General features: G+C 48.2%; 1 long non-coding RNA gene across 5 annotated transcripts in view; it reads left to right on the top strand.

Annotated features, from left to right (window-relative positions):
* The first annotated feature begins 1,375 nt into the window (after positions 1-1,375).
* The window catches only part of LOC113931083, a 67,691-nt gene continuing 43,934 nt past the window's right edge, over positions 1,376-25,132 (top strand). For all 5 annotated transcript variants that reach the window (XR_003522681.1, XR_003522678.2, XR_003522677.1 and 2 more), the window contains exons 1-3: positions 1,376-1,585; positions 7,928-8,055; positions 8,703-8,798. This is a non-coding gene — a long non-coding RNA (uncharacterized LOC113931083). The remainder of the gene's footprint in view (positions 1,586-7,927; positions 8,056-8,702; positions 8,799-25,132) is intronic.

Below are 25,132 nucleotides of genomic sequence, written 5' to 3'. Positions count from 1 at the left end.
CATCATTCCCAGCAGAAATTCGTGTGTGTAGGGTAGGAAAATTCAAGTCTTAAGAGCATTTCTTGATGATTTGATTAACTCACTGACGGAGGGTTTTTCTAAACTATAATGGGTGGTGTTCCTTTATTTTTCCAGTTCACTGGGGTTTTAAAATATTGGGATAATACACTTCAGTTTTCGGGATGAATAATGAGTTTGCTTTCCTTTGTAAAGTTCAAGAAAGCAATTGTGGCGATGGACAGCATGGATGAACAGAGCATCAGGTCTTAAGCACCTGAATGTGGAAATTCAACATAGGACTTCCCCCCCGCCCCCAAGCCTTGGAAAGTGTGCACATCCCCAGAGGCACACAAACCTCTTTTTTGCAGAACCCTCAGTTGGACTATGGGGGTATAGAAAAGTAAACGAATTTGGTGGTTTGTAAGGGGGTGTAGAAAAGTAAACGAATTTGATATTTCGAAGGTAAAATGAACATAATTTGGGGTTGGATTCGATGGTGTTTGGGGGTGTTGGAGGAGATTATTGGTGTAACTGGTATTTGCCCTTCACCTCTGCCCGGCTAAATTGTGTTGTTCCTTTTAGCCGTGCTTTGATGCAAGCAGGTGGTCCATAGAGACCCAGAACCGAATCAGGCTCCGTGGAGTTGAGGCCTGGGTACGTTCAGGCATTTCTCCGGTTGGGAAAGTCCCCTACGGCGTCCCACCTCTACTGTTGCCGTGGGTAGGGATTGGCTACCCTTTTCAGCAGCTTCCTGCATCCTTGCACCTGGACTCCCTGCTCTGTAACTGCTTAGTTCCCCAAGGGCAGGGCCTGTGCCTGTCTGGGTTCTCTGCTCTCCCGAGCCTGGGCTAGCGTCTGACCCATGGAAGGCGCTCAACCCATAGCTGTGGCAGAAGTTAATCTTCACGACGACCTCACTGTCCCCCGTAGTCCGCTGAGCGCCAAGTGCCTGTCCCATAACTACACTGGTGCCTTCCCTGCCAGGACACCCACGGCTGCAGGTGTGTTAGCAGGCAGCCGGGCCGAGGAAGCCAGGGCCGGCTCGGTGGGCACTAGCTCATCACCGAGGTCCCCGTCCTTGAGGTCCCGTAGCGGCTGACGCAGCTGCCACGGCGGCGGCCTCCTCGCTAGCCGCTGGTGGAGGGGCGGAGCCCGTGTCGACCCCGCCTGCGTCTGGGCTGCGGACTACAACTTCCAGGATCCTTCGGGAGGGCGGGAGTGTGCCTCCGCGTACTCTTGGGGGCCAGGGGTGGTTAACAGCCAGCCCTTTCCGGGGAGTGCGCAACGGGAGAGGGTGCGACTCCAGAAACGCGGCCGCGGGCCCTGGAGCCGCTGGGGGGTGGGGGGTGGGGGTGGGGGTGGGGGGAATGGGGGGGGTGGCGTGTGGTGCGGTGGCCGCCGAGCGCATGCGCCCTGTGTGCCTGTGGCAGGCTTGGCGGCCTTTCGGAGCCGGCGGCTTTTTGCGGTCGTCGAGGGACTTTGGTGGCCTGTGAGACCGAGTTGCCGTGGTGACGGCCGGGCGTTGCGGCGTGTGACACCTGGATGAGGGCTCGCTGGAGGAGATTGGCGAGGCTGAGCGCTGGAGGTAAGCTGGTGCACGGACCGACGGCACTGCCCGCGGGGTCACCCCTCTGCCACGGTGCCTGGAACCCAGAGGGCTCGGTGTTGGAGCCCACTCCTCAGACGGGAAGGAAGAGTGATGGTAGGGGCAGAGAGGCGAGCCCCTCAGGCTGCGGCTGTAGGATGGGTCAGCCCTTCCCCAGAGTGAGGGAGGAGAAGGCTTGGGAGGTGGGGAGGACTGCAAGACTGGATGTGTGGCGCACTGGAGGCATCCGTTGCCTGGGCGATGTCAGGCCGCCACCGTTCCCCAGGGGGCACCGCTGTCCAACAGAAGCATAACGCGAGCTGCACGTGCGCTGAAGTCAAAGAAAGTGGTGAGATTTAACAGCGTGTTTTATTTAACCCACTGTATCCAAAAGTAGTATTTCAGCGTGTGCGATCCATGCAAGAAGTTATCGGTGAGATATGTTACATTCTTTTTTCCTTCACCAGCTCTTCAAAATCCAGTGTGTATTTGAACCGTACAGCACGTCTCAAGTCACGCTCAGCGCGCATAGACGCTTATGACTGCGCAGCTGCCCCACTGGACAGCACAGCCCCAGAGTGTTCTCTCGGCTGCCCCCTCAGCGGGGCTGGGTATAGAGGAGTAACTCAGATGTCATTTACTGCTGGCAGTAAGCCCTGCCTTGCCAAGGTTTCTGCCACTTAGGCATTCGGTCATTCCTTTCCTTTCATTCTGGGTTCCACTTAGCAAAGCACTGCCGTGTCTTTTATCTCCCTTCGAACTGCAGTGCCCGTAAGGCAGGTGGGACAGGTGATAACCTGATTTCACAGGCGAGGAGCACCCAGTTTTTACCTTAGCTTGCTGCAGGACAGGGCCAGAGCGTCTCATGGTTTCTTCCTCCTCCTCCAGCACTACCTTCCCAAGGCTCTGCTCTTCTCCCAAAAGAACAGGGACCCAGAAGAATGGGGAGAGATTGGGCTCCTCACAGTCTCTTTAGAAGTGAGTTGGGATTTCTTTTTCCTTTCTGAAAGCCTCCCTCAATTCTTAGGTACAGAGGGTATCATCCCTCTCCCCCCCCCCCCCCGCCCCGCCCTGTAGTTTCTCTGCTGAGCCACTTGCCTTCAGGGGGTTGGGCCTCAAACCCCTCACAGATTGCCCGTTTTGGAAGCAGATGGAACTTCATAGGACACCCTTCTGTAGTTTTCTCCTCTCCACCCACCACTTGATCATTCATCACACCTTTGAGATCTACTCTGTGCCTCAAACTTCTCTATTATGCCACATGCAAGACCCAGGCCTGGGCACGAAGGGACTTAGGGCCTGTTGAGGGGGGGGGGTAGAGAACAGGACAAGATCTGAATGTGCAATGATGAAATAATACGAACCTGCATGGTTAACCACCCCTACCACAAGTTCAAACAGGTAGTACTAGGGGGAACAAAAGAAGGAGAAACTTCAGCTGCCTTTAGAGACCTAGAAGTGACAGTCGGGCAGTTTCCAGGCTAGAGAAGAGTATATGGCAAAGGCTCAGGGACGGAAATGAACGGTTCTTTTCAAGGACTAGTGAGAAGACAGGCTAGAGGAGAAGGTATGTCGGGGCACAAATCTAGGTTTATACATAAGTATAAACCCAGATGGTGTTTACACTCTTTTAAAAAATTATCGTGGCAAAATACATATAACATAGAAGTTACCGTTCTAGCCATTTTTAAGTGTACAGCTCGGTGGCATCAAGCACATTCACATTGTTGCCCAGCCATCGCCACAACCCATCCCCAGAACTTTTCCGTCTTCCCAAACTGAATCTCTGTCCCCATTAAACACTGACTCCACGTCTCCCTCCCACCCCCAGCCCCTGGTAACCACCATTTGACTCTCAGTCTCTGTGACCTTGCTCTGCTAAGTGGAATCGATAGTATGTGTCCTTTTGTGTCTGGCTTCTTTCACGCAACACGATGTCCTCGCGGTAGGTGTGTACAGGCTTGGCAGTCAGCTTCACGGGACCTTACCGTGTATGCATCAGGAAGCAGGGAGAAGAAGTTTAGAATGAAGATTGCCATGTTGCGGGCAGTATTTTAGGGCAAGCCTAGAGGGTGTTTTGAGGAGGGAAGACCCAAAGTGACCTGATGTGGTTCTGTGTGTATGTGTGTGGTTTGGGGGGGTGGTGGTGGTGGTGGTGGTTGTTGTTGTTGTTGTTGTTGTTGTTTTGGTTTGGTTGGTTTGGGTTTTGTTTGTTTTGTTTTGTTTAGCTCAGAAGCCTGGCAAAATCACAGCCCTTGTATGACCTAAACGGGAAACCACTAGTGGGCCTCAGGAAGCCCTCCGAGACTCTGTTGTTTTACACGTAAGAAGGGTTTCAAAGACCGAAGTTACAGTACTTTGCCAATGTGTAAAAGGAGGGAAAAAAAGCCCCCACTTTTTTTTCTGGGACAGTTGGCTCAAGTAGTCACTCATGGATTCCTGCGGGGTTTCCTGTGGTCCACTAGGGAGGCACAACCTGGTCAGGCCTGTGCAGAGACCTGGGGGAAACGCTTGGTTTCTGGCGCCAGCTAGTTGTTTTCACTGGATGCAAGAAAACAAAGCAGAAGAAGAGTTCATCTTTTATTGTACTAGCCACGATAAAGCAGGTGTTTATTTACTGTGATTTTAGGTGAATTTTAAAATTAAGAAATTTAGGTCAATTTTCAAAGTGGCAAGTTTTTTTTAAAGATTGTTATTTACTTACATGAGTTGGGGGAGGGGCGGAGGGAGACAGAACCTTAAGCAGACTCCCTGCTGAGCACAGAGCCCGATGCGGGGCTCCATCCCATGACCCTGAGATCACGACCTGAGCTGAAACCAAGAGTCGGACAGTCAACCGACTGAGCCCACCCAGGCGCCGGTTTTTCAACACTCCACATTGCGTATAAATTCAGATATACAAATCTGTTATCAGTGCGACTCTTTTCAAGACCAGGGAAGTGGATTTAGAGCAAAAACTAAATGAATTAGATTTCAAGTTTTATCTCCATTTCTTGTGTCGGGCATATGAATTGGCCCAAGACTTTCAGAGGCTTTGAGATCTAAATAAAACTATTGCTTTCCGTAGTTTAGGCTCACTTGTTAAACATGATTTACCCACCTGAGGCACAGTTTGAGAGATGCAGCTCAAAGGACTCAGCTCCTTCGCGGAGATGAGAATAATCGGTTCAGTCGCATTTCATGGACCAGTCAGAGCATAAACCGTTTTAGCCGTCATTGTCCCCATCATATAAAATTGTGTTGTTTGCATTGAGAATGTGATGTAGGACGCAGGGATGCAGCCTCTGACAAAGCCAGCTCCTCTAGAAGCTTCACTTTGAAAACTCTCGCCTCTGGGAACACCAGCATCCAGATTCTCTCCTGCCCTGTTGGCAAGGGGCATCAATCCCTGCAGTGCTTCAGCTATCTGAGCCAAGATTCCTGGCCTCCGGCTGCTTCTCGGGGAACTGTCATATATTTCCATTCTCTTATTTGTAAAAAATTGATTATAGAGTTTCATGATTGCTTCTTTTTTTTCCCCCCTGGCATTTCAAGATCTCCATTGTTTTTAAAAATCTTGCTTTTATTATTTTATCTCTCTAAAAATGACTCGAAAAATTTTAACAGTTGACTTTTGGGACTTGAATCCTAATCCTTAAATTTTTTAAACTGGACTTCAGATCACATTAATGGGTATGGGGGGGCGGCGAGGAGGGCATTTAGGAATCCATCAAACTACTGGCTTCTCGGGGAACTGTCATATATCTTCATTCTCTTATTTGTAAAAAGTTGATTACAGAGTTTAATGACTGCTGCTTTTTTTTTTTTTTGGCATTTCAAGATCTTTTTTCAAACTAATTCCTTTTTAATTTACAGTCAAAAGAAACTGCCTTAACATGATTATGACAACATTAAGAAATACAGAAGTCATCGGGAAAGCACCCGTGATCTCACTGTTCAATACGATCAACTTTCATGTGTCTGTGTTCCCTTTCAGGTTGCTCAGAAATATACACGGGCACTCATTGACTCTGTCACTCACATGCTAGCTGCTAGGCAAGTTCTAGAACCACTCTGAACGTATTTCTGCTATGAAAGCGTTTAAGAGGTGTATATACCTACCTCACAGGGTTGTTGTGAAGGTTTCATGGCCTACCCTCTATGTAACTTCTGACCGTGGTGCCTAGCATGTGTAGAGACACTCCACAAATATTATTTTCCTTCCTGCTTCCTCTCATCCTCAGAAACTCCTGCTGTTCCCAAAGGAATAATATTCCCTTGGGAATTCACTACTTTTTTTTTTTTTGTTTGTTTGTTTGTTTCCCCCCCCCCCCGCCCCCCCATCCCCCAAGGATACAGCCCTCGTAACTGCAGCAAAACCAGTGTGTTCTCAGGTACCAGCCATGTACCATTTCTAGATATTGGTGGCCACTGGGCACCAAGTATGGTGGCATGATCTCTTGTCTAGGAGTTGTCTGACTTCCATCCATTTGCCTGTGCTCCCAGAGCCGGTCCATTCTAGTCCCTGACCCTCCTCTTATAGGCAGCGGTCTTGGTTGTGTCTTTGGAGCACAAGCCTTCTGCTCCTTCTAGTTGTTGTGACGTGGTTCAGACCATTCCCTCCTACTGTTAACTCAAAACTCTTCTCTTCCATGATGGTGTCTGGGGTAAATCCAGCCCACTCTGCCCTTTCACTTGCATAATTGTCCCCAAGGCAGATTCTTTACCTTAAAGCCTCCTATCATTTGGTACACTATTTTTTTTAAAAGATTTTATTTATTTATTCATGAGAGGCAGCGGAGGAGAGAGAGAGAGAGAGAAGCAGAGGGAGAAGCAGGCTCCCAAGGAGCAGGGAGCCCGATGCGGGACTCGATCCCAGGACCCTGGGATCATGACCTGAGCCAAAGGCAGACACTTAACCAACCATCTGAGCCACCCAGGCGCCCTCATTTGGCACACTATTGCTTTGCTGGGGCTTTTTTTCTTTTTCTCTTTTTCCTTTTAATTAGTAAAAAATATGTTATAGCAACACTAACATACTTCTTCTTGTAGAAGAGAAGAAACTGTTTATGATTCTACTACTCAACAACACATGTCTCATATTCGTGCATTCCCTTCTAATCTTTTTGTCCATTTGTGTATCTATTTTTGTCATCGTATCTAACCTCTTCCACTTATGCATGTAATTATGAGGTTCTAGATGTTTTAATTCCTCAAGGAGACAGTGAGGGTGTTTTTAAGGTCAGACGGTAATTACCTTTGAACTTGAATGTGTTTGAAAGCAACCACAAAAGCACTGGAAACTTAAATGAGCCTAACAGACGCATTCAGAGAACAGTGAAAGGGACTGTTTTGCTGGAGTGTGGAGTCTGTGCGGGCAGGCGTCGGAGGAGATGAGACCAGACAGGTACATCAGGTCCAGGTTGGAAAAGGTCTAGAATATCACCTGAAGGAATGTGGTTTCATCTCAGAAGCAGTGCTTGCAGAGGATTTTTTTTAAAAAGACGCGTGCTGTGCCTCGGTTTGCGTTTCAGATGGCCGCTCTGGTTTGGACGATGGAATGGTAGGGGCGCCTGGGTGGCTCCGTTGGTTAAGCGACTGCCTTCGGCTCAGGTCACGATCCCGGAGTCCCGGGATGGAGTCCCACATCGGGCTCCCGGCTCAGCGGGGAGCCTGCTTCTCCCTCTGACCCTCTCCCCTCTCATGCTGTTTCTCTCTCTCTCTCTCTCTCTCAAATAAATAAATAAAATCTTTAGACAATGGAGTGGTAGGACATGAGGTTAGAGGTGGCAGGAAATCCAGTTATAAGACAGTTGCAGGAATCCAACAGAAGGTTTGGCAGTGGGGATCCCTCTCTGCAAAGCAATAGCAGATGAAGGGACCTACCTGCTGTTGTCAGGACTTCCGACGCCATGGGCCAAAGGTGTGAAGTGTCCCAACCAAGTCTCACGCTCCCTTAAAGACCACCTCCTTCATAAATCCACTCTCAGTCATCCATCATCACCACCCCCACGTCTCTTCCTCCTCTGTTGTTCCAGCAGGCCTTATGCTCTCTACAATAAAACTAGTCATTTGACTTTGTACTCAGGGCTTTTGTTCTCAAATTGTTTTAATTATTCGCTTGACAAATATTTATTGAGCAGGCAGAGAGAGCTGGGGCTGGGAGGGATTGGAATTGGGAGTCCTCAGCATACACCAAGGGGCCAATCAAGCCAGTTCCTCGCGGCTGAATTTCCCATCTTACCACGCCCAGCATGTAGGGGCTCATTGGAATCTGCCTGAACCCTTTTCTTTCCTGATTAAACGACTTTCTGCTCGACAGAGATGTGTCTGCTCTTTTTTTTTTTTTTTTTTTTTTTGTAGTTTCCACGGAGTAAAGCACTCAGACACGTACTAGGTGCTCAGTAAGCATTGGGCTTGGAGCAGAGGAGACCTTCCTGTCCATCTTCCCACAATGCTACCAATTCCAGCCTTCCCCAGGGAGGCTCAGGGTAAGTAGGAATGGTTTGGGTCTTTTAGGGGGTCTGTGATATTTACAGATGTGCCCTCAGACTTCTGCCGGGAAGGTAGGAGTTAGCCGGACCTTGCTCAGAGGGATGTAGGTAAGGCAGGGACGCTGGGGAAAATACAGGACACCGATCCCCCTGGGTAAGGACAGCGTACCTTCTGTGGACCCTATGGGCTGAAGATGGGGAGCCAGGGCTCAGATTTGTGTTTTCTTGGGAACCAGAACCTGATAGTGTCCGTTTCTTTTTCCTTTTGCAAGCCCAGTGGCAAATGGGGTTGTTGATAAACCTCCTTATGCTGCTTCAGAGACTTTGGTCTCTCTGTCCTCTGGTCTTCTCGGTCAGACTCCACCGGAGATGTGCCCAGATTCCCAGGCTGTCTGGGAAGGCAAAGCCAGTTGTTCCTCGCAGCGGACAGTCTCCCACTCCCTCTCCCGCACCCATCCCCCTTCCTTCCCTCCGGTCCTCCTTAGAAGTCAGGTTGGGCCCTGTGGACATATTCCTGGTACCACTCTGTGGGGTGTCCTAGAATACCGTCTCCTCCTGAAGGCCAAGTGATTAGAACGGATCTCTGGGACACCACTGTGTACCCAGCACAAATAGCTAAGTCCCCGTTGTTTTTCAAAAACCAGGGATTCCGGTTTCCAAACCAGACATGATTTCCCGGCTACAGCCAGCAGAGGAACCATGGATGCTGAAAAGAGAAGTGCCATGAGGTTTCTGTCCAGGTGAGTGAGTGAAAGCCAGGTGAGTTGACATCCTTCTGGTCAACAAAAGAGTGCATGGCCTTTTTCAATTCCTGGTAGTGAGAGCCGTTTTAGGTTTATTTTGTATCCCCCATGGGAGGTACGCATTCCTGATCCATTCACAGAAAGTGAAAACTGACCCCTTGGAGGCCCTGGATTGACATAGAGTTTGCAACTCTAGTCCTGAGAAGAAACAATGAGTATTTGAAGAATTCTAAACGTTGTGTGGCGTGTTGTTGTCCTCTGCTACCTGGGTAGATTCAGCATTCGTAATTATGGGTGAGATGTTCCCAATTGCATTCTCCCTCACAGGACATTTACATCCCAGTCCGAAGAATACCATACTTAATAATGGCAACTCGACCCCAAAGAAAGCCGTGGAAGGAGGGTGACAAAGGAAACTATTTGTTGCATTTTGGGTTTTTTGGTTTTGTTTTGTTTTTTTTTTTTAAAGACGTTCCTTCATTTGACAAAAGATTTCTTTTTACCCATTCGGATTTGCCTATGACAAAGATAATACATGCTCATTCTAGAAACTAAAAAAAAAAAAAAAAAAAAAAGAGAGAGAGAGAGAGAGAGAGAGACATAAAGAAAAAAACACAAATGTCTTGAAATCCTACCTCCCGGAGACGATCATCATCTGCCTTTGTAAATAAGCGTTCTTCTAATCCCTTTCTTTCTGCACAACTACACGTGGAGAGGTGGCTACTCTGAGGTACACGCTGTGATCCTCTGCCTGCTGTCTTGCCTTCAATAATGTGTTTTGGACAGCTTTCCGTGGGCGGTACATATATGGGTGGATATGGAAACTCATCCCCTTTAATGCCTGCATGGCGTTCCACCTTACCAGCGTGTCATAATCCATCTACCCCAATCCACAATCGATGAGGAGGTTGTTTCCAGGTTTTCATTATTCTGTATAACACCAAATCAAACAACCTTATACTACATCTTTGTAGACTTGTCAGGGCTGGCTCCTGTGGATAAATTCCTTGCAGTGGTACCGGTGGGACAAATGGTGAAGTTCAGGTCATCTAAAGTACATTATTTCCCTGAAACAACTAATACGTTATATGTTAATAAATACATAAATAAAAAGAAAACTGAAAATGTCAGTTCAAATCAAGGGAACAGTTAGATTTTAATGCACTTCAAATTATCTGTTACAGTTTAAAGACAGTAACTCAAATTAAGAAGCTAATTGCTTCTTTGTTATATTTCCGTTTATTATGTTATCATTTTATGAGTTTTTAAAACAATTTTCTATTGAAGTTAAATAATGACCCAACCAATAAAAAACAAATAAAAAACTAAAACACGTTATCTCCTCTAAACCTACAACGGTCCTGGAACATTTTTAGCCAAATGCAAGATACAGCTGATTGGGTCTTAAATAACATTTTCTAAATAGTTCTCCCAGGTCTGTGAGGAAGACTGATGGCGCTGGGATGTGGGGGTTCCCTTTAGGTTCCTCATTTTCACTCAAGTCTCCAGCTTCTTGTTTTTAATTATTCTGGGCCTCCCTGACAGGTTGATGACTTTCTCCATTTTAGAGCCGAGCTCCTTAGTATTCGCTATTTGTATTTCAGGACGTCTCAAATCCGTATGCAGGTAATGGCAACAGATGATAACAAGAGCAAACACTTGTAGAGCATTTTACAGGGTGCCAGGCATGCGGTTATATGTACTCTTCTACAGCTTAGTTCATCGGACAGAAAGCCTTAGGTCGCAGTTGCCATCATCTTCATTTCACCGATGAAGAAATGGAGGCCCCAAAAGACGAAGTGATCTGTCCAAATCCACCCAGCAACTCTGTGGTTGAGCCAGGAGTAAGACCCGTGCAGTTGGCTCCAGAGGCTTACAGGTGCATCTAAGGCAGTGCGCCTTCCCTTACCAGTTCACAGAGGTGGTGGGCACAGGTGCTCCGTGCTCTAGCTAGCCAGCTCCTGCGAGCCGCCAGTGGTATCCCCTCCTCGCCCTCCATCTCAGTTGAATTAAGATGTGGCGGTTACCTGTGTTCACTCGGTAGGACACACGCCTCTTCTTGTTTGTGAATGAACCCTCCAGGGCTGATACGCGCGATCCTGCTTTCTACATCTCTTTCCCCTCCCTGCTGTTCAAAAAGCCGAGTTCAACCCCACTCACTCCAGAACAAAAGTCCCTTCTGGTTCCCTATTCAAGGCAGCGGGCAGTTTTGCATAGGAGCTCAATTCTTTCGTGCAGTTCTAAACTCCAGGGCTGGAGGAAACTGGGAGTTCTTCCCTGCTGGCTTGTAAATAATGTCTCTTGTTGGCAGAGTTCCTTTTAATCATACAAGTATGGTGTGTTGGTTGCAGAAAAAGATTTAACAGGCAGAAAAGTGTAAAGGAGCAAATAAAATCACTTGTTAGAGAAAAGCGCTATTCATGTTTTAGTGTATTTACTTCCATTTTTTAAGCACGCATGTAAGTATATACGTGCTTAGAGTTATACATTAACTACAAACAGATTATGGTCATGTACTTGTATACTGATTTTTTAATTTTTTCTGAAGATTTTATTTATTTATTTGAGAGAGAGAATGAGAGAGAGAGAGAGAGAGCGCGCGAGAGCAAGCATGGGGGGGGAGGGTCACAGGGAGAAGCAGACTCCTTGCCGAGCAGGGAGCCCGATGTGGGACTCGATCCCGGGACGCCAGGATCATGACGTGAGCCGAAGGCAGTTGCTTAACCAACTGAGCCACCCAGGCGCCCCTATACTGATTTTTTAAAAGATTTTACTTATTTGTTTGTTTGAGAGAGAGAACACAAGCGGGGGCCGGGGAAGGGCAGAGGGAGAGGGAGAGGGAGAAGCACATTCCCCGCTGAGCAGGGAGCCTGATGCGGGACTCGATCCCAGGACCCTGGGATCATCATGACCTGAGCCGAAGGCAGACATTGAATTGACTGAGCCACCCAGGCACCCCTAGTATACTGATTTTTGTTTAGTTTTATTTCATAACCATTTTTACAAATCATTAAAAATTCTTCAAAATCATGATCTTCGATGACTGAGCATCTCATCATCTAGATACATAATTTAATCATTTCTCTGTTGTGGGAAATTTAAATTTTTCCCTTTTTATAGTGATTACTCACACTGTTGTGAGCATCCTTGCATCTAAATGTTTCTCCACAGCTGTGTCTCCCCCCCCCCGGCCCCTTCTAGAATAAGTAGAACATGAATTTTCAAGGTACTTGGTTTGTGTTATGAATTACTTATCAAAAGGCTTTCCAGTTTACATTCTTGCAGCGGTATATGAGAATGTGTATGTCACCGCACCCTGCCAGCATGTACTGTAGTTTTTAAAAATCCCTGCCAATTTGAAAAGGGCAAAACCGTTTTCATTTTGAACTTTTTTCAAGTGTTTATTGAGCACATCTTATACCCCTGTTCCTCCAGGTTCCCCTCTCGATGACGGGATCTGGGGAACAACAGACCCTTAACCTGAACGTCTAGACTGTCTTACTCCTTCTAGTTACCTCCCTGAAGCGTGCCCTTCTGCCGGCACTCTGGAGCCCATCCTAATTCCTCCTCCTACTCTTGCCCCCGTAATTATTACATCTTCTCTCTCTTCAGTAACTTCATACTTTCCTCTTGAAGCCATGCCTGCTCTGCCTTCCATCAGAATCAGAACCTCGTGCTCACTCCTATTACCTTTTCTAATATGAAGTGTGTCTCCTGATTTTGTGAAATTCCTCTAGTGCGAACTCTTTTTCTTTCTTTCTTTCTTTCTTTCTCTTTCTCTCTTTCTTTCAAGATTTTATTTATTTATTTATTTGACAGAGAGAGAGAGAGAGAGAGACAGCGAGAGAGGGAACACAAGCAGGGGGAGTGGGAGAGGGAGGAGCAGGTTTCCCGCCGAGCAGGGAGCCCCCTGTGGGGCTCGATCCCAGGACCCCGGGATCATGACCTGAGCCGAAGGCAGATGCTTAACAACTGAGCCAGCCAGGCGCCGCCAGTGCAGATTTTCTTAAAAACATTTGCTTTGTCACCATGTGCTACGCTCTTGATAGCTTTGCCTACTACTGGACCTCTTCCAAATGCTCCTTGGTTCCTTTCCCTTCACCAACTGTGTCTTTCACGTAGCTGCTACTCGCTCGGTTTACTTTAGAAAACACATAGACCTTTTAGGGATTGCCTTGTAATTATCGAATGCTGTCACCAATGGGGGGCGGGGGCAACTCAGACAGTGAGTTCTGAGAGTAGTGGCCCTCAGTGTTGTACGTTGGGAGGAGGGAGTTCCTGCCTTCTTGCTGAGGTTGAGTTTTCTTGCCAAAATGTGGTACAAAAACTGTAGCCCAGGTACGACTCTGTTCATCAAAACAAATTGAAACTTGGGTACTAACACAGTGCCGACTCAGGTTATCTTCACAACAAACTTGATACTTACAAATTGTCTTTCATATAATTTTGCCTATGGTTCACTTGATGTCATAATTTCACAGTCCTACTACTGCTACAAGACGGAACTCTAGATTATAGAGTAGCCAAGTCACGGTGGCATCAAAATCAATAAATGGATCCCCAGAAAAGAGACTACTTGTGGGATGCACGTGCACCTGTAGGTACAATATACACAAAGGAGACAGCAATCATCACTAGGGAAGGATGATCAAGAGACGATACCAGAACATTCAGCTCTTTGGAGGAAAAGTCAGTGCAGAGCCTTAACGCATGCCATACTCTAAAATATGCATCAAAAGGATTGAAGGCTAAGTGTAAAGAAAAATATTAGAGTAAAATACCAGTGAATACTTACATCCTCTCTGGATAGGAAAGAATATTCTGAGCTTGAAAACAACGAAAGGAATTACAGAAGTAAGATCTTAATAAATTCAACAAAATAAAAGATTTTAAAAAGCCTTCACATCAAGCATCATAGGCACAACTAAACTGTAAGTGAAAGGTGGAACAAGATAGCTGCAACAAATATAATGGACAAAACGTTAATATGTGAATCGGTCTTAATGTTGGAAAATAAAAACACTAAGTCTCTAGCAGCTAAGTGGGTAATTGATAGGTACAGGCAGCTTACCAAGGAAGAAATGCAGGTAGCCACTAGGTATTAAATCCTACTATAATTACTCATCAAAGAAAGGCAGATCAAGAAAGGATAACTTTTGCCATTTGTGACTGAAAAACCCAAAAAATTGTTTTTCAAGAAATTGAAAAACAATTAAAAAATGATAATTTGCGGGAAAACAAACGGGCACTTTCATTGGCTGGCATTAAGAAAGCAAATCGCTATTTTCTTGCCAAAAGGCCTGCTAGAGAAGCTGTATCAACAGTCTGAGAGGTGTTTTTATGCTTTGACCCTCCAGTGGTATTTCTAAGAGATCACCTGAAATGCAAATAAATAGTCGTGTAACAAGATGCTTAATTGAAACATTACAAACACATTAAATTGTGTAGGGTATGATAGCATATGATAGAATATACCAATCAATCATGCAAAAATAAAGAACAGGGGTACACGGTTAATGTTTTGCTACAGAAAAAAACCAAAACGTGGAATTGTGTACGTAGATAGCATAACCTTAACTATGAAAAAACAGCTAAAAGTAACATGAATTCATATTACATGCCAGGCGCTGGGCTGAGCATCTGGGCCTGTGCTCGCTCCAGGAGTCCTCAGAGGAGTCCTGGGGCGGGGGGGGGGAGTGGGCACCGTTATGACCCCGTTTTCTCCAGATGAGAACCCCGGGGAGTGGGGGGAGGGGGGGCGGGCAGAAAGATTCAGAGACTTGCTCAGAGTCCCACAGCTCCTCAGTGGATGTGCTGGGACTCTAAACCAGGCTGGCAAACTGTACAGCCCAGGCCCTGCAAATGGCAGAAAGATCCTCAAGGCATGTGAGCAGCAGTGACAGTCCTGGAAGCAGAGCTGAGGGCCATACAGCGTACTGGTAATGGTGACAGCCCCGGGAAATACCTGAGTAAGGACCTAACCATATGTGGGTAGCAGTGATGGATGCTCCCTGGGTAGCGAACATGTGTTGCTTCTGCCATCAGGACAAAAACTCAAGAACACTGATGTCTTTTTTTTTTTTTTTTTAAAGCCTCAGAGAAAAAGACTGGATGTACATGTGCCACACTTTCATGGCAACTGCCTGTGCGCAAGACACAATGGCAGCGAGTTCTCAGTTCCTGTTCTCCAGCCAAGTGCACACTCCCAGACACGGGGGCACAGGAGCCCCAGCGGGTTGGGCCCTGATACTCAGCTCCCACATGCACCTAGGCATGGCCCTGTTGGCAGCCTTCTGCTGCGGCAGGTATTGGGGTGTCTTTCTGGCATCTTTTGGGCTGTCACCGCTTCCCTGTCCCCAGGGCCCTGCTGGGTACCTCCTTGCACGCCATTTCTCTGTGCACACCACCTGCTCACTCTCAGCCGGGTCAAACTTGTTGCACACATGGCACCCAGGTCCAAGCATAATGACGAGCAAGGGTGGCCGGGTCCTGCTGAAAATGGAAAGGAAGAGAGCAATAGAGGGGCTAAAAGGCCGAACTGGTACAGGCCTTTCAGCTCACCCTTACTAAGTCCCTATTCCAGAAAGCACACCCAGCGCCAGACACGGGGCCTGCGGCCGTGGGCTCTAAGCCCGGGTCCTTCCCAGGCCCTCTGTCTTGTCCTGGGGCTGCCCGTAGACCACGAGATGTGGGGGCCAGCCCCAGGGCAAGATGGGACATCCAGAAGGAAGCCAGATCGGTGGTTCAGGAAGGAGGTGCATGTCAGGCAAGACCCACGCCCCCGACGCGCACTCCCACCCCATCCTGGGCGTCCGACTCCCTGGTAGAGACCAAGGAGCCGGACTGAAGGGGCTTGGCACAGCCTTATGGTCTGGAGGGGACGTGGACACCCGCGGGCAGGGGGCCAGATGGGGCTGCGCGGGGAGATGGGGAGCCTCCCGGGGAGCCGGTAGGTTTGAGCTTGGCTGAAGGGACACCTTTGCCCACCTTGTCCCAGAGCCTTTGGGGTCCTTCCTGGGGCAGAAACTGGACCCTGGGCGAGGCCTGAGGAAGGCTCCAGGCAGGCCACGGGGCCTTGGGGTGAGCAGGACCAGCCCACGGCCCACATACGCGCCGTGGACCCTGCGTCCCTTGCCAGGCCTCTCACCTCCCCGCTCAGCCTGCGGCAGCCACACAGTGTGAAACAGGGAGCTGCTGCCCCCTAGATCGCACTTGGTGTTCCCGGGGGCTGGGCTTCTTTGACCCGGAGCCAAGCACATCGCCTGTTGTTGGAGGCCCTCCACCTTGTCGGGGCACAGCCCTCGGGACGACCCGCGCCCCGCCCCCCCCTCCCCGCCACACACACTGCCCCCGCCCCCTCCCCTTCCCCCCCCCGCCACCCCCCCCCCGACACACACTGCCCCCTCACCCACATCCCTGGTGGATCTGGGACGACTCCTCCCTCTCCTGGGGCTCTAGCTGTGCCGCTCTGAGCTGGGGCCTGTTGCCTCAGGCCTCGTCTCTGTCTCTCCAGGATTTCCCGAGGGACCTTGGGCTCTCAGTGGTTGTCTCGGGGCCCGGCTTGGTGCACACCAGCTGCGGACGTACGTGTGCGGGAAAGGGGGTCCTCCTTTTCTCTGTCTTTCGAGGACGGAGGGGTGGGAGTGGCATTCACAGCACCCTAGGTCAGAGGGTACTGTCCCACGGAGCCCGTCCAATCCAACCTTGACCGGAGCCACGGTTCCCCTTTCATGTTGCCGCCAGCCCGGAAGAGGGCCCGAGTGGTCCCTCTTCTGGTTTGGGGGCTCAGGGGTGCTGTGGCCACTGGGCAGTGGGGGTGGGGAGAAGCCAGCTGGGCCTAGGGCCCTCCTCCAGGTAGCCCCTGCCGCTTGAGTGGGAACGGTCCCTTCTCCTTTCCCATGTGGACCTAGTTTTCTCCTCCTTCACTTCTTTCTCTCCAGCCCCTTTGGGCTCCCACTTTCTCCAAGAACCTTGCAGGTTCACCCAGGGCCCAGTCCCCTCCTCCCTTTTCTCCAGTCTCTCTGCCTTTGCTGGCAGTCCTCAGCCCAGGGACCCAGGGGTGTGGCCAGGGGAGAGAAATGCTGCAGAGGGAAGGCCGAAGAGTTTACAGTGGGGCAGAGAAACACTCAGATTTCATTTGCCCATAAGCCCACCCCTGCCACCCCCAGCCACACACATAGAGACATCAAGTACTTACATCAAGCACTTGGTACCCTAACACCGATGCCACCTTCCCCTTTCGCTCAGAGCCATTTCTGGGAAGGCCTTCTCTGGGCCAAGCCTTGCACCAGGTGCTGGGGATTCCACAGTAAGTGTCATAGTGACGCTTGCTCCAGTGGTCCTTAACAGTTAATGAGGGGAACAGACAATAACTAAAGGGGGAAAAGAAATTATATGATTGCAAATCATGTCAAGGTGAAGACCAAGAGATGAAAATTAAGCACTGAGGAAGAATTACTATGGACAGGGTGGCTTAAAAAGCCCCTTTAAGAAGATGAGAGAAGAACGAAAAGGAGCTCCGATTTTAGGAGGTCTGGGGAAAAGCCTAGGCAAGCAAGAGAACGACAAGGGTGCAATCTCTGGGACAGGTGTTCTCCATGATGTAAAATGGCCTACGCCCCTTGCCCGGAGCAGAACCAGCGAAAGGGAGATGAGTGGGAACCGCACCGGGAGGACTGGGCAAGGGCTTCACTGGCCATGGACAGGGGTCTGGTAGCCGCTGGAGAGCCACTTGGCACAACCACTGAGCCAAACAGTGACATGATCAGATGGGTATTTTGGAATGACCCCCTTAACTGTTTTTTGGAAAATGAGTGCAGAAGAAACCCAGACAAAGAGAGATGGCTGGGAGCATAGTGAGTCGTCCAGGGCGCATATGGCAGTGGCCATGGAGCAATGCAGAAGCACCCCACGGAGGCACGACCGGTTAGGCCCCAAGCTGCACGCTATAGCCCTCTTTCGCAAAGGCAGAAGAGCCCCTTTTGATGAATAGTCACGTCTTCCCCACTTCAGAATGAACATTTGGTACATTTTTGTTGTTGTTGTTAAAGGAAGAGAGTGAGGCCCTTAAAAATGGATTGGAACTGATGGGAAGTTCTGTGTGTACGGGGGTCAGGGAGCCCTACTCACTGGCTTTCTTATGGTGGATTTTTCTCGTGGCTAGGGTCTGCGGGTCTTTTCTCTCGACCTAGTTCCCCCCCCCCGCCTCCTTTTTTTTCTCGACGGAGAGATCCCTTTTCATCTTCTGCCTGGGAGATAACTCACCTTATTGCCAGGGGTCTGGGAACTGGGTGGGAAATGGAGCTGGGTGTCTCACTGTTCATCTACCTAGACTTTCACTTCGTGCTCTAGTTTTGGGTAAGTGCTTCTGCCCCAAGGCACTCGTCAGTATTTGCCGGAATACTTCAGTCCCCAGACCTCAGTGGTCTACAACATGGATTTCTCATGCACAGGCCTTTGGTTCAGTTGTGGTATGCATCAATTTGTGAACATGGCTTCCGGTGTGCTCCATGTGTCTTCTCATTCTGGGATCCAGATGGAAAGAGCCGTGGCCACCTGAGTAAGGCAGGGTCTCCCCATGGTCCAGGGCAGGAGTGGGAGAGCGCAAGCCAAACCATTCAATCACATTAAGGCCCCTGGCTGGACACGGTGTACCTCATGTCCATTCACATTTTGTTGGCCAATGTAAGTCACGGATCAAAGCCCAAAGGCAATGGGGCATGGAAGTATATTCTGTCTCCAGTGAACCGTGACAAAGACAGGGAGGGAAGGGAGACTTGTGATCAAATACATCTTCCTACCACATCTGTCGAAACAGTGGTATTGGATGGAGAACAGAGGGGTAAGGAGGTGTCGGGCGTCTGAAGAAGAACACTCGCAAAAGAAGGACTAGCACACATACGAGAGCTGGGGAATCTGAGTGGTGGGAGCAGAGTGAGTAGGGAGATCAGCATGAGGTGAGCTCAGGTGGGCACTTGGGGCGGTGAGGCAGACGGCCATGGGAAGAAGTCAAGACTTATTTCCAAGGGTGATAGGAAGTCCCCGCCCGGCATCTTTTCAGAGAGGGATGTGACGGGTTTGGACTTACTTCTTAAAGGATCTCTCCAGCTATCTTGGGAAGGAGAGATGGAGGGGGAAGCAGAGGGCATAGGAGGACCAAAGAGGAGGGGAATGCTGCCAAGTGTTTGGCTAAAGAGAGTGGCATCTTGGACTTAGGATGTAGCTCCCATGGAGATAAAATTTGGTAGATTGGGAAGACTGCTGGAAGATGAGTGGACAGAACTGGGGGACAGAGTCAGTGTGGGTGAATAAAGGAGAGGAGGAGATATGAGAAATGAGTCCCAGGCGCCTAGCTTGGACTGCCACGGGGATGTGGTTATCATTTAGGAACAGAGAGGGGAAGGGAAGGGAGAGGGAGAGGGAGAGGGAGAGGGAGAGGGAGAGGGAGAGAGCTGTCGAGACCACAGGGCCTGGAGAAAGGGTCATTTCTCAACTGAAGAGTCTTGCTGGGACATAGTGAAGTCCCTCAGGACAAAATAACCCAAAGACCCTTCCATGAGCAATAAAAGGGAGCCAAGTGGTGGGTTTGGCAGAGTGAGCTCTCAGCCTGAGAGGGGCTGGCCCAATGCAAGCTCACCTCCAGGCCAAATGAGTCTGAGAAAGTGCAGCAAACTCTCCAGAGGCAGTTCAGGGGAGTGTGACTCTTTTTGTTGTTGTTATCATTGACAGTGGGTACCACTGAGGAGAGGGAGACGGTACACGTAGGACTGTGAGAGGTCCATGGTGCGCTTTTACATTTTGTCCCACATAAATCTGGACCGTTTCAATTCTTTTACGTATACTATTTTGCGTTATTACTTAGGGGACAAAACCCACGAAAACCACAAAAGAGGTGACTTAATGATTGAAGGCAGCCTGGTGTATCTGAGAACTAGGAAAACGAACCATGTTTCGGCTCTAGCAATGCAGTCCCATCACTGTGGGACCTAGAGCCAGTCCATTTCCTCCCTGGGCCTCAGTTTCCCCATCTGTACAATGAGGAAATGTCACCATATCCTGCTCACTGGGAAGGCCTGGGACTCTCTAAGCCTGAGGCCATCCTCATGTGGCCCGTGTGCTTCCTCTTTCCTGAGTGCATGTTCATCCCCTCCGCCACTCCCAGGAGTTCACGTGGTCCCCGTGGAGTGAGTGAAGGAGGAAGAGAAAAATTGTGCAGATGACTTTATTGAAGAGTTTTGATGAGAAGGAGCACGGAGAACCGGGGCTGTCATTAAAGACAAAAGAGAGCCTTCTGAGGATGTGAGACAAAGAACATGTGTGTGCGCTGATGGGATGGATTTGATGGAAAGATTGGAGGTAATGAGGCAGAGAAAAGGAGGGGAGAAGGGCATGAGCATGTGCTTCTAGGAGGTGGGAAGGGATGGAAGTTTGGCCCTAGAGGCAGAGACAGTTCATTTACAGTCGCCAGGTCGGGGCCGAAAATAGGGACACAGACACGGGCAGTGGGTAGGTTTGAGGGTGGGAGGGTGACATGAATCTTGGCAGATTGCTCCTGTCTTCTCAGTGAAGGGTGGGGCAAGGTCATTAGGTGGGGGATTGGAATTTTGATGCGAGGGGATTGGAATTTTGATGCGAGGAGATACTCTTAAAGAGTAATTCAGAGAGAGGGACTAGGAGTATGATACCCGGAAAGGGGCCATTAACTTTAAGCCATTCAGCCCTGGAGAGAGAATGTGTGCCCCAGCAACATTCAGCTGTTCAAGTACAGCTGGGAAGTAGGCTTCCCCCGGGTTTCCGGAAGCCATGGGGCTTTAGATAAGGAAGGGCACTGGGAGGAGAGGATGCAAAGAGACTAAGACTGTTGGCAAAGGAGCAGTTATGGGGTTGGGCCATAACATCTATAACTGGATAAACAGGGAAATGTGGGCATGGGGTGTGGGGGGGGGGCGGGGGGAAGGGGCGGGTGAATGTGGCACGTGTATGTGTACATATGCATGTGTGCTGGGGGTGATGGATAGCGAAAAGGGGGTTTTAGATTAATGGCTAAAAAGCAGGAGGTGGTGATCAGAGAACAGAGTGCTTGAAACCAAGGATCTGGAGGCCCTGGAGCTATCGGTAACTACAAGGTGATGACAGGGGTGTAAGCTTGGGAGTGAGTGGATAAGATGGGCTTTAGAGAAAGATAGTTGGACTGAGGTGGTCAGGGTACTGAAAGGCCAGCTAGGGGATGGGAATCCGTTTGGATAATGAAATTCCCAAAAGTAACAGCAGACACAGAGGTAGGGAGAAACACAGGAAGTCAGGGCCTATAACCTGTGAATGGGAGTAGGGAGTGACAGGGGCAGGTGTTGGAAGACAAGGTTGCAACTGAGAAGGGTAGTGGGTGGGACAGGTTGATGTACTTGCAAGGAGTGGGGAATTTTTCAGGATACACAAGAATAGTGGTTGAGAGATAGTGGCTTTTCCCCCAGATATGTCACCTAAGGTGATGTTTGGTAAGGGTCTTCCCCCCGACCCCCCGCCGCCCCCAGCTTAGCTGGCTGTATACCCACTGATAGGTGTCGTGGGGAATCTTGTACTTTTCCAAACATGTATTGGCCACCTTCTTTGTGATAGCTCTACCAAGAGTAGCTTTACAATTTATTGCCCAAACCAGGGTAGTTTGGAGAATGCTAGAAGGCTAAACTGCATGGGACTCTAAGACAACCAGAGTAAACCGGGCAAACGGATGTGTAGGCTGACCACCACATAACTGCATGTGTGACTTTCATTCAGCCAGTACTCCTGTGAGATCGATATAACTACCCCCCCCTTTTCACAAGGTGGGGGAATAACTCAAAAGAAAATAATTTGAGGTTTAGTCAACATTGAGAGTGAAAAATTATTAATTAATCCCAGAGACACATCATTTCCCTCATTGCATACATTTATTTATTTTCATTAGCTAAAGTAGCTTCCGAATGTTCTTTAAAAAAAAAAAAAAAGTTTTATTTTACCCTACGACCCAGCAATGGCACTAATGAGTACTTACCCCAAAGACACAGATGTAGTGAAAAGAAGGGGGACATGCACCCCAGTGTTCACAGCAGCAGTGTCTGCAATAGCCAAACTGTGGAAGGGGCCAAGATGCCCTTCAACAGATGAATGGGTAAAAGGAGATGTGGTTCACATATGCAACGGAATATGACTCAGCCACCAGAAAGGATGAATGTCCAACTTTCACATCCACCTGGATGGGCCTGGAGGAGAGGATGCCAAATGAAATAAGTCAAACAGAGAAGGGCCGTTATCATATGGTTTCACCTATTTGTGGAACATAAGGAATGGCATGGAGGACATTCGGAGAAGGAAGGGAAGAACGAAGGGGGAGAAATCGGAGGGAGAGATGAACCGTGAGAGACTCTTAATCACAGGAAACAAACTGAGGGTTACAGAGGGGAGGTGGGTGGCGGGATGGGGCAACTGGGTGATGGGTATCAAGGAGGGCACGTGTTGTTGATGAGCACCGGGTGTTCCACGCAACTACTGAATCATTCAACACTACATCAAAAACTAAGGATAAAAAGACCTGATGACGTACTCTACGCTGGCTAACTGAACATAAGAAAAATCAATGTAGACAAGGCACTCAAAAAAATAAAAATAAAGTGATGCTCTGTGGGATAAAAAATAAAATAATTTTTAGATTCACAGTACCCTGTACGGCAAGGACAGTACAGAGTTCCAATATATTCTTTTTTTAAAAAAAAATTTTTTTTATTTAAATTCAATTAGCCAGCATATAGTACATCATTAGTTTCAGATGTGGAGTTCAGTAATCCATCAGTGGCTTATAACACCCAGTGCTCACATCACATCACGTGCCCTCCTTAATGCCCATCGCTCGGTTACCCCATCCCCCCACCCACCTCCCTTCCAGCAACCCTCAGTTTGTTCCCTAGAGTTAAGAGTCTCTTATCGTTTGTCTCCCTCTGGTTTCGTCTTGTTTTATTTCTCCCTCCCTTCCCCTACGATCGATCCTCTGTGTTGTTTCTTAAATCCCACATATGAACGAGATCATATGATAATTGTCTTTCTCTGATTGACTTATTTTGTTTAGCATAACACCCTCTAGTTCCATCCACATCGTTGCAAATGGCAAGATTTCATTTTTCTGATGGCTGAGTAGTATTCCATTGTGTGTGTGTGTGTGTGTGTGTGTGTATGTATATGTATATATATATATGTATGTATGTATGTATATATATATATATGTATATATACGCACCACCTCTTCCTTATCCATTCATCTGTCGATGGACATCTTGGCTCTTTCCACAGTTTGGCTATTGTGGACATTGCTGCTATAAACATTGGGGTGTAGGTGTCCCTTCACATCACTACATTTGTATCTTTGGGGTAAAAAGCTAGTAGTGCAATTGCTGGTTCATATATATATATATATTTTTTTCACTCTTCAATAGCTTCCCTTAAACTTGTTCATTTTTAAGTTTAAATAAATAATACAATTCTCAGCAGAACAACAGACAGACAAATCTTCAAAACAAAAACAATACACTACATCACCAAATATCCATACCTTCCAGTTTGTTCTGTCCTTTCTACTGGTTTGACACCCTCCATTCCATGTTGGCTGGTAAGCGGTCAAAGTGCTATACTCATGCTACTTTCCTGGCTAAATATGATACCCATACTACTTTTTTTTTGTTTAATTTTATTTTATTATGTTAGGCTAGTCACCATAGAGTACATCATTAGTTTTTGATGTCGTGATCGACGATTCATTGTTTTCGTGTAACACCCAGTGCCCCATGCAGTACGTGCCCTCCTTAATAACCCATCGCCGGGCTAAACCATCCCCCCACCCCCCCTCCCCTCTAGAACCCTCAGTCTGTTTCTCAGAGTCCACAGTCTCTCCTGGTTCGTCTCCCCCTCCGATTCCCCCCCCCGCCATTTTTCCCTTCCTTCTCCCGATGTCCTCCCTGCTCTTCCTCATGTTCCACAAGTAAGTGAAACCATGTGACAATGGACTCTCTGCTTGACTTATCTCACTGAGCATCCTCTCCTCCAGGCCCATCCATGTGGATGTAAAAGTTGGGTGTTCATCCTTTCTGAGGGCTGAGTCATATTCCATTGTGTATGTGGACCACCTCTTCTTGATCCATTCATCTGTTGAAGGGCATGTCGGCTCCTTCCATAGTTTGGCTATTGCGGACAGTGTCTGCAATAGTCATGCTACTTTGCTAGTTACCTAGTCTCTTTTACTTTTCTTCTTTATTATACCTCAGAACAACCAGGCTTTGCTAAGTTCTGCCCCATTGTCTAGAAGAGCCCTACTCAAAGAGAGTTCCACGGACTGGTATCAGGCCATGTGCTCTTTGGTACCAGTCCATGGTGAGATGAATACAGAAACAGAAGAGTAAGAATTTAGAAACTTTTATAGCAATCTGACATGCTGTAACACCTTTACTGTCTTTTAGAAAAAGTTCCCCAGAGATTGGGAATCAAAAACCTTAGTAACTCGATGTCTAGAGGAGAGAGTAGAATCACAGAAACCAGTTGACTAGGCCATTTTCTAGTAGTGAAAAATGGGCAGGGCCTGACCTGTGGCAGTGAGACTGTAGAGGAGAGGCCTGAGGTGAGACTGCTGCTATGTTGGTGATGCCAAGTAAAGAGAAGAAAGAATCAAAGATGACCATTAGTAATTCCCCTCTATTTCTGGCTCTGTTCTCATTCAGGCTCCTGTCTGTTTGAAATGCCTCTTCTGCCCTGCCCAACTCCCCAACACACACACACACACACACACACACACACACACACACACACACACACACACCACACCCACACCACACACCACGCACACACCACACACACACACACACACACACACACACACACACACACACACACACTAGATGGAGCAGGGCTATGTATTTCTCATGTTTGTTCTCCTGGACCAGGTATACAAGAGGCAGCCTGTACAGGTTTGGAACTGAATTGGATAGAGTGTGACACCATAGTGGATGCTTGCTGCATATTTGTTGGATGAAATTTAAATTAAAGCAATCCCAGAAATGAAGATGCACAGTATGCAAAGCATGCAGAGAAGAGATGGAGTTGAGGAGTTTCCTTTTTTAGAGAGGATTTCAAGAATAGTAAGGGAAATAATGTTTGATGTTTGATTTTTGGACACACTAAAAATAAGATGCTCATGGAATTTTCGGTAGTCTTAGAAATTTGTCTCTAAAGCTTGGGAGAGAGGTAGAAGCTAGAGGTAGAGATTTGGAAGACATTGTTAAAGGTCATAGTTGAAGCCAGGATGAGATTATTCA

This window comes from Zalophus californianus, chromosome X, assembly GCF_009762305.2.
Source record: "Zalophus californianus isolate mZalCal1 chromosome X, mZalCal1.pri.v2, whole genome shotgun sequence".
In the NCBI taxonomy this organism is placed as follows: Eukaryota; Metazoa; Chordata; class Mammalia; order Carnivora; family Otariidae; genus Zalophus; species Zalophus californianus.
The sequence above is the reverse complement of the archived record's forward strand: the minus strand, read 5'-3'. Positions and strand labels throughout refer to the sequence as shown.